Source organism: Balaenoptera physalus, assembly GCF_965194825.1.
Source record: "Balaenoptera physalus genome assembly, chromosome: 7".
Taxonomy (NCBI): Eukaryota; Metazoa; Chordata; class Mammalia; order Artiodactyla; family Balaenopteridae; genus Balaenoptera; species Balaenoptera physalus.
The window spans coordinates 36,828,509-36,838,207 of NC_138886.1; positions in this window are offsets into that span (position 1 = coordinate 36,828,509).

The window sequence follows — 9,699 nt, forward strand, 5'->3', positions numbered from 1 at the left end:
ATCCTACATGGCTTTTTAATAGGAGAGCAGAGACTAGAATCCAGGTTTCCTGGTCTCTAAGGTGGGGCTCTGTACAGATATTCTTCTGACTCAACGAATTTACCATGTGAGGCTGTGCTTAGAGGGTAATGGCCACTAAAGACCCAGAAGAGTCTCTCTGGAACACCTGCAGACCCAAGTGAGGACCAGACACCACTGTTGCCCAGACTCCCCAGACAAGTTTAAATGCATGACATGTCATTTCAAGCATCTTGCCCCTTCCCTCTTCCTTCCAACTGGCCACTAAGACTAGAAAGTGGGAAAGGTCAGGGAAATAAAATTAATCACTTAATACTGTTTCTTATTAACATCCAATGAAAGTTTTTTGTTTTTTTGTTTTATTTGTAGGGAGAGGCTGAAAATATTCCAGCTGGCCACTGACTAGAAAGTGGGAAAGGCCAGGGAAATAAAAGTTAATCAGTGCTGTTTCTTACTAACATCCAATGAAAGTTTTTTGTTTTGTTGTTTTATTTGTAGGGAGAGGCTGAAAATATTAGATAAATGAGATTGATTATCTATATATTCCAACTATCTAATTATGTCCTCACTGATATGGACAATAAGATTTTGTCTGTATTTGGTGGCCCTACTGCTACCCATACAAAGCCTGGGAAACCTAAAGGTCCTGCTGGCCTGAGCAGCACCCAGCTAGGAGCCAACTTTATCTCTGTAGAGTTGGTAATGCCTCCCACTACTTCGCAGACACCATCTATAATTTCTTCTGGGACAGGGCCAGCCCAAACACCTCATATCTGATCCAGAACTAAACTGTGGAGCATCAATTAGCTAGCTGCTAGAAGCTATGGTAGTTTCCAAGTTGCCCTCTTCCTTAGTGCAAAGAAGTCCTGAGGCCTGTCACACTCAGGCCAAAGGAGCCTCAAGACCCTTGCTGAGTTCTGAGATTGACATGGGATTCAGGCTCATGCCAATCTCCATGTCAAGCCTTGATGCCCCAAACAAACTCCCAGTTCAGTACTGAACTTGTAACCTCCCTGATTTCACAGCTAACTCTGGACCCTCTGGTTTGCTCTACACCAAGACTGTGCCTCCAAGCCTATAGGATTCCAGAGAAACAAAACACCTTCCAGTCTTCTCTCTGCTTAACCAACCTGACTTGCAGAAAAAGGCTTTGACTTATATGTGATTGTCTCCTGCACACAAGACAGGTCCAAGAGAACTTGCCAACAGAGGGCTGAAAGGAAGATAAAATAAGGCAGAAAAGATACATTTTCAAATGCAGCATTTCAGTAAGGGAGAGGGGGAGGCAGTATAAAAAAAGAAACACAGTGGGAATTCCTTGGCAGTCCAGTGGTTAGGACTCCTCACTTTCACTGCGGAGGGCGCAGGTTCAATCCCTGGTGAGGAAACTAAGATCCTACAAGCCACACGGCTGCAGCCAAAAAATTTTTAAAAACAAAACATACTGAAGCATATTAAAGGCAAAAAAAGACCTTACTAAAATTCTGCATGATTTCTTTTAGCCCTAGTGAGGGAAAGAGAGACTCCTGAAAACAGGTCAAACCCCCAGTATTGCTCATGTGGCCCCCTCCCCTCCCCCTCCCGACTCCCCTCACCTTCCACACAGCAGCACACAGCATGGTTCTAGACCTTGGGTTCACCTTCTCATCATATTCAATATCCCCAAAGAGCTGCTATTATTGTTTACAGGGTCAAGGGTTTTTACTTTGAATTCACACACAGTTTTCTTGTATAAGTTAAAAAAGTTTTAAAATTTAAAATATTTTCAAATCAAATCCCAGCTTCTAACTTACCTGTCTGGATATGTATTCTAAAAGTTGAAATGATACATACTGTGAGGGCCACAAATATCAGTTTTGTGAAAAGAAGGTCCAGAAGAGCGTTTTTTTCCATGGAAAATGCTTCATGGAGAGCCAACGATTCCTAAGAAGCAATTTAAGAATTGTCAAGAGAAGCCACCATATACATTTATCTCCATGATGATTCAAGCTCCAGGTGAACCCATTTTTTCACCCATCTGCTCCCTCCAAGCCTGGACCAGCACCTCTGTGAGTGTCCAAGAAGGTCCCAGTGGTTCCCATTGCTCTTCCACACTTGACCTGTTCTCCCAGGTTTATATACTGCTTCCCTATGTTCCTGTTCCCACCCTTCACCATTGTTAACATACCCAGTAATGACTTACCACCCCTTGGGAGCATCTGATGCCATAAAGTCTTAAATATAATATTCTCGGTTATATTTCCTTCTCTACTCTACTTAAAATTATACTTTCTTTGCAAAATCTTTCACTGAGAAAAAGTGGCATGTGTTCCCTCACCTTTTAAGTCCTGCTCAATTTACAAATATCTCATAAAAAGAAGCAAAGGAAACATAATCTTCTCGATCTAAACAACAGCTTCTAGAGAATGGAAATGTATTAATCCCTATTTTAATCTTCTGCTCTGCTTAGAATTTTCTAGAGAAGCCAAAGACTGGGACAGGAGGAGAAACCTGAAGCAAGATTTGACAAAACTATATTCTTTTTACGTGGCTGAATTATGTCATAGAAAACAAAAAGAGTAGCTACAGTGGCAATGTAGGATTGGTTGGCAGACAGACTGAAAGCAAGAAGGTAAGTTAAGAGGCTCCTGGAGAAATCTAAGCATGAAATGCTAAGCACCTGGTCTAAGATGATGGAATAGTAATGGAGAGAGAGAAACAAATACAAGATGATTTGAAGGAAAAAACAACAGGACTTGGTGGCAGACTGGATCCACAGGTGAAGAGGAAAGAGTCAAAGATTCCTCTAAGGCTGGGGTCACAAAGGCACAGGCCCTCCAGGGCCACGCAGGAAGTGTAAATGTGAGAGGCAGCTGGATGGGGATTTACAAACCATGAAGGCCCTGCTCCTTCTAAAGTGGATGCTGCCACTCTAGGATGGAGCCCAGAGTCGCCAGTTCTTACAGTTTTTCCTTTGGACTGTTTCAATGCCTCTGTGACAGGTCTCTGGACCTCCAGTCTCACCTCTCTCCAATTCATCCTCTGCGATGACATGTTCAGATGCCAGAATGACCCTTTTGAAACAAAAACTTAATTATGTCACTTCTCTGCTTGAACTTCTTCAATGGTCCCCCATGGAAGCTGTGCTTTTCAAAGTGATATTTTTAGCAGCAAAACCCTTCCTTCAAACAAAAGTTTAAATGTGAAACAGAAAAGAAGCCCAGGTGCTCCAGGAGAAGTAGTAGAAGTGAGCCCAGAAATCCACATCCCCTGCCCTTCGTGCCCTCTCAGAGAGAGCTTCTGAGCCCTGAACTTCTGGGCAGTAGCCTTCAAGCAAGGGGAGGAGAGAAAGATTTTCCAAGGGCTATGTATATACAGATCATTTCAAAGGAATCCATTTCCGGACCCTAGTCTTCCATGTGTACTCTTTCCTAAAATTCATCTTCTGGAGAATGGACTTGGGCTCACACAGTCCTTCCCCCACTTTACAAAAGAAAAGCGTGTCCCTTGCCGCCAAACCTTACTATGATGAATTGTTCTAGAGTGTAAATACTGGGGCACCCAACAAAGGGATATATAAATGAAGATATTGGTCTAGGGAAATGTTTAAAGATTAATCAAGGGGCCTTAAACTAATGGGGCTTCCTGCCTTCCTTACCATATACATACTTCTGTTAAGGGTAAAACTTGGCATTGGAAATGGGGTGTTTAGCCCATGCTGGAATTCTCTACAACTGGCACAGCCAAAGGAAAATACATTAGTGACATACTTTCTTTTAAAAGTAACTGGGGTAAACATTTGAGTTTTACCATATATAAATTATACCTCAATAACCTGACTTAAAAAAAAATGTAATTGGAAAGTCTTACAGGCCATGAAAAAATTCAGATACACTGAAAAAACCCATGGATAAAAAATTCAGTAACTTATTTTGTATTTGGCGTGCTCTATTCAGTAAGATAGTTCAAAGTCTAATTTGTCAAATCATCATGAAATATTTTTTATGATTACAGTCAATCCTCAGCTTATTTCAACTTATAAAATGATTAATATTTTGTATCTCCTGTTAACAACATATAAATGTAAACTTGGATAATAAATGTTAGGTTTCAACTTAAAACTGTGTGAGGGGGTTATTGTTATTTTAGGGAGCTCATGAGCAAAACATCTGAGCTCTGTGGCTCTAAACAACACTTTGGAAACCAATGGCTACATAGTGGCTCTCGATCCTATCAGGCCTAAGTCTTCCTTCTTCTAATAAATATTTTAAATAACAGCACCTTTACTAACCTAAAACGAAATTCATAGATAATACAAGCTATCTATACACATAATTTCAAAACACCAATAAAATGTCCTAAATCTAATATAAAAGAGAAATAAAAAACAATAACTTATAATAAAATAATAGGTATTTCAATACATAAATGATTGGACATGACCATCATAGAAGACTTACTGAAGCACTCAGATTCTTGCACCTAATTGTAAGGAATGAGTAAGTTAGGATTTAAGAGACGTAACATCAGAAGCAGTTCCATTAAAAAAAAAAACAACCAGATTAAACACCAGTGTTAGGATAAGTAACAACAGACCAGATTTATTTATATATGACACCCTACACAAATGTTTGGTGGAACATTCAAAAATCATGCAGAACTCAAGTCATTTGACATCCAAAATGTATTGCCAGTGTTGAAGTACAAAGATTAACAAGATAAAAAGTCCTTCTCAGACTTCCCTTCGTGGTCCAGGGGTTAAGACTCTGCACTTCCACTGCAGGGGGCACGGGTTCAATCTCTGGTCAGGGAACTAAGATCCCACGTGTTGTGCAGTGCAGCCAAAAAAAAAAAAAAAAGGTCCTTCTCTCATAAAATACATGACCTAGTGGGGTAGGCAGGTATCTACTTAAAGACAGTATATTCTTTTTTTTTTTTAATTTATTTTACTTATTTATCTTTGGCTGTGTTGGGTCTTCGTTTCTGCACGGGCTTTCTCTAGTTGCAGCGAGCGGGGACTACTCTTCATTGCGGTGCATGGGCGTCTCATTGCGGTGGCTTCTCTTGTTGCAGAGCAGGGCTCTATGCGCGTGGGCTTCCGTAGTTGTGGTGCATGGGCTCAGTAGTTGTGGCTCGCGGGCTCTAGAGCTTAGTTGCTCCGCGGCATGTGGGATCTTCCCAGACCAGGGCTCGAACCTGTGTCCCCTGCATTGGCAGGCGGATTCTTTTTTTTTTTTATAAGTTTAAGCTAACTTTTATTTATTTATTTTTGGCTGTGTTGGGTCTTCGTTTCTGTGCGAGGGCTTTCTCCAGTTACGGCAAGCAGGGGTCACTCTTCATCGCGGTGCACGGGCCTCTCACTATCGCGGCCTCTCTTGTTGCGGAGAACAGGCTCCAGCCGCGCAGGCTCAGTAATTGTGGCTCACGGGCCCAGTTGCTCCACGGCACGTGGGATCTTCCCAGACCAGGGCTCGAACCCGTGTCCCCTGCATTGGCAGGCAGATTCTCAACCGCTGCGTGACCAGGGAAGCCCGGCAGGCGGATTCTTAACCACTGTGCCACCAGGGAAGCCCTAAAACAATATATTCTTAATTATGTGGAACTGTTCTCACATTGCAGAGTCTAGCACCTGTGGCCCCTAACTACTAAAATGCCAGTAGCACCCACCTTCAATCACTATCACAATGAAAAATGCCCCACAAATGTCCAAAATGCCCCTCCAGGGGCAGTACCACTGCTGTGAACAACCACTCGCCTACAGAATAGAGAACAAGCACATTAGCCCATCAGGATCTGGCTCCTACCTTTCTCTCCAGCTTCCTCGGCTGCCACATCTGCCTTCCGAACATACAGAACTATCTGTAGTACCCTAAGTGGGCCACATTAGTCCATGCCCACTGCTTTTCCATCAACCTGAAATGTCTTCTCTTCTTTTGCCTTCCAACTACTACTCTTCTTTGAAGCCCTCCAGGCCACTTTTTATTACCCTTAAGATGTTGTTTTTAAGGCAGGTAGTTACTTTCTACCCTACCCGGCTAGTTTGTGTATTCTACAAGCGAAAAAATTCTTTCATGTTTAATCTTTGTACCTCAACAGGGGCAATACATTTAAGATGTCAAATAAATGTTTTCTCAATGAATAAACAAGAGTACAGATGAAGGGATTCACTTTACAGAAAAAGAAATATAGCCTCTTAGACTGCAGGGGAAGATGGAACAATGAATTCAGGGATGGATTTAGTGATAGATAAATGTAACTATTGGTTGAGCATTGAACTCAGCTAGGTATAAACATTGCCACCCACCCCATCACAGTCTTCATCTGTGCCTTGACATGTCTCCTTCCCACTCCTCACAATAGCACAGACAGATTCCACAGCTCTCCGCTCCTTTTTAGTTATGTGACAATTCAGTCCAATCCAATTGGTTTAAACTCCAATCTCAGGTCCAACACAGAACTCATCTGCTCCCCTCTTCCAGCCCAAGCCTGAGCCATGGCTGAAGGAACCTGAAGTGGGGAGGAGAGCATGCTCCCTCCTGTGGCTTCTCCTCCTCTTCTACTTCTCTAGAAGGTTCTCTACAAGGGGTCTAGCTCTACAGGGGTTGGGAACCAGGAGGAGAGCAGAGAGGGAAGAGATAACTGTCTCCTCACTTAATAAGGTAGTTGTCATCACAAACCACTGGTGGCTGTGGATGACAGGCCACCCGAGCCTGTTGTTTGACAGATGTCAAAATGCCAGCTCTCTTATAGGGCACTGTGAGGCCTCTCCACTGAGCTGTGCCCTAATGGAAACAATCCCACTCCAGGTCACCTCCTTTAACCCTCCTAGCTTCTGTCCAGCAGGCAGCCTCTTGCATGGACTACCAACAAGATGGCTCAAACCCAGCTATCTTCCTCAGTATCCCCGGAACCACGAGAAACTCACATGTCCTTGCTAAGCCAAACAGAAGGAATACAGGCTATTCTACCGCTAAGCCCCTGTCTTTCACACCTAATTGCCTTTCTTCTTCTCAGATAAATGCAGAGCTAAACAAGTCCACTGTCCAAACACAGAGTCTAGCCAGGGAATGAGAAATCAGTCTCTCTTTCATGTAGACTCTCTTTGATACCCTCCTGCTTGGTTTGGGGGGCAAAAGGAGGGGGAGGTACTCCCTGGTAGGCTCATGACTCCCTCCCTTGAGTCCTCTTACATCTCACACAGACTGGGAACAAGGTGAGGTGATGAGGGATGGGTAGGGTTAGTGGTTAGAGGTACCAGGGCCAGTTCTGCTATCTCTTCGTAAGCCCTCGAGAGGGTGACTGACCCCAGCCATTAGCAGCTCTCTCCAGAATGTGTGGTGCTTAGTGTTTCTTTGTCCCCATTTTTAGATCCTAGTCACCAATTCCAGGGCAACAGGAAAAATTCGACTCAATATCTTCTACAATATGCTGAAGTGAAGGAAAAATTCTATGAAATAAGGGGCTCCACTGCATGCCTAAATGAAGATGCAAAAGCATCTTCTGAGTGAGGGAAAGAACTAGGAGTTGAAGGTTCAGGCAGAATAAAGAAAGAAGACAGAGACAGGCTGGGGGTAGAACACTGAATGAAAGCCATGGACACGTTCTCTCCCTACCCCCCACCCCCAAAAGGCGCATATATATATTACACACAAAAGTTTGCATATCATTTTGGGGACACGTGAACCCAGGATCTTCTGAGACCCTTGAAGGCCAAAGGACCCCAGATTAACAATTCTTAGGCTAAGAGAAAGCAAGCAGGAGGTGAGAGTCCAGTGTTCTCTATGTAGGAGGAAGGAGTGGTATTTATGAGGATAAGGCAAATCCTGAACGGTCAGACATTTAGGGACGTGCATACACCCAGAAGCAATCCACACCAGATGCCAGTTTTCTAAATGACATGTTTAGTCCAAACTATTCTGATTGGTTAACACTGTTCAACTTATTTTTCCATATCATGCCATGATACCCACTTATACACAGATTTTTTTTTTCAATTAAATAGGTACTACAGTACTATATGGTTGGTTGAATCCGCAGATGAGGAACCATGTATGGAGGGCCACCTCTACAATTATACATGAAGTTTAGACTGCCTGGAGGGTTGGTGCCCCTAAACCCCACATTACTCAAGGGTCAACTGTACATATATACATATTTGGATGAGAATAGGGCTCTAAAAACAACAGGTGTGCTACAGATGACTACAAAGACCCCGTGTGAGCAGATGAGATGGTCACTGTCTTCAAACACCTGCTAGGTCCCTGAGGGAGAAAAACGGAGCAGTAATGTGATGCCAGTCTCTCCCAACAAACGGCAGCTGAGAACATGTCCATCAGCTACTGAAAGTAACTAAACTGTCTAACAAAAAGGGCCAAGAAGGTTGCCCACTATCTGAGATTCAGAAGAGAACAAGAAAAGAACCCTGATGTTTTTCTTTCAAATCTAAGCTTTATGCTAGTCTGACAGAGGACAAATAAACGGATTCCAGGATCCCCAGATTAAAACCTACTTATGATGAAAATAAATGTAAAAGTACTTTGTAAGTTGTAAGGCATTATATAAATGTTAATTATTATGGTAATTATTACAGATATTTCCTACCCAAAAAGGAACTAGACCCCACCATCAGCAGTTTGAGGTCACAGTCTGGAAAGGTGAAATGTTTGAAGAAGATGAGTCTGCTTGTTTTCACAGCAACTATGCAAAGATCTTCAAAATTTTCATCTCCTCACTGAAAAGTCTAAGAAGAGGAGCCAGTCAGTGATACATGACCAAAAGAGAGTTTAGAAATTCGGTTAAATTCGGTTCAATATAACAAATATTTATTGAGAGGACTTCAGAGGACACAAAAATAAGTCAGAATATAGTTCCCTGCCTCACCCACCCTGAAGACGTGTACTAACTAGGAAGGGACAAAAGCCATTTTATGTGGCAAAGTGGTGACGTGCTCTTTCCTGCGCCCACTGGCCCTACCCACCCATTCAGTCCTTGGCCTGTTTCTTATCAGATCGACGCCACTCCCTCTCCAGCGAGGCTGACATTCACAGACTGAGCCCTTGGCTCCCGGATCCCTGCTGAATGCCGTCAGTGAGGGGCACGGACGGAAGAATGTCACAGGGAAGCCGGAGCCAGTGTTTCCTCCCCTTCTCCCTCTGCCTTGGCCAGCATCTCCCGCAGAAGCTGTGTGTCCCCTGTGGCTGCAGCCGCCCTCAGGCAGGCACTCCCAAGTTCCAGCTTCTAACTCATCCTTGTTCCTTCAGCCCAGGGATGATAGACGATTCCTGCTGTTGCTAATCTCTGGGTTGCCTCGCCTTCCCTTGAATGACTTCCCAGCTCTTTCTTCACTTTTATAGCTAATGTTCTGGATGAAATTCCCTCTGATTTAAATACTTAGAGTGATTTCTGTTTTCCTGGCTGGACTTGAAATGTGGTAGCTAAGCCAAAAATGAACTGACTGCTATTGAGAGCAAAGACCCCGATTCCAACATTGCTAAACTCAAAGCTCACTGCTACTGGTGTGAGTTCAGACTGAGTTACACAGAGGAATGAAGAGAAAGAATTGATTTTCCTCTTCTTCCAAAAGAACACAGGAAATCAGGAGAGAAAAAGAGTTGGGGAAAAGAGAGAGAAAGGAGCATTATGGACTTCCTACTTCTCTGTCCTCAGGATAATTTGGGGAAGGGGCCGCTGACAAGGGCAAGG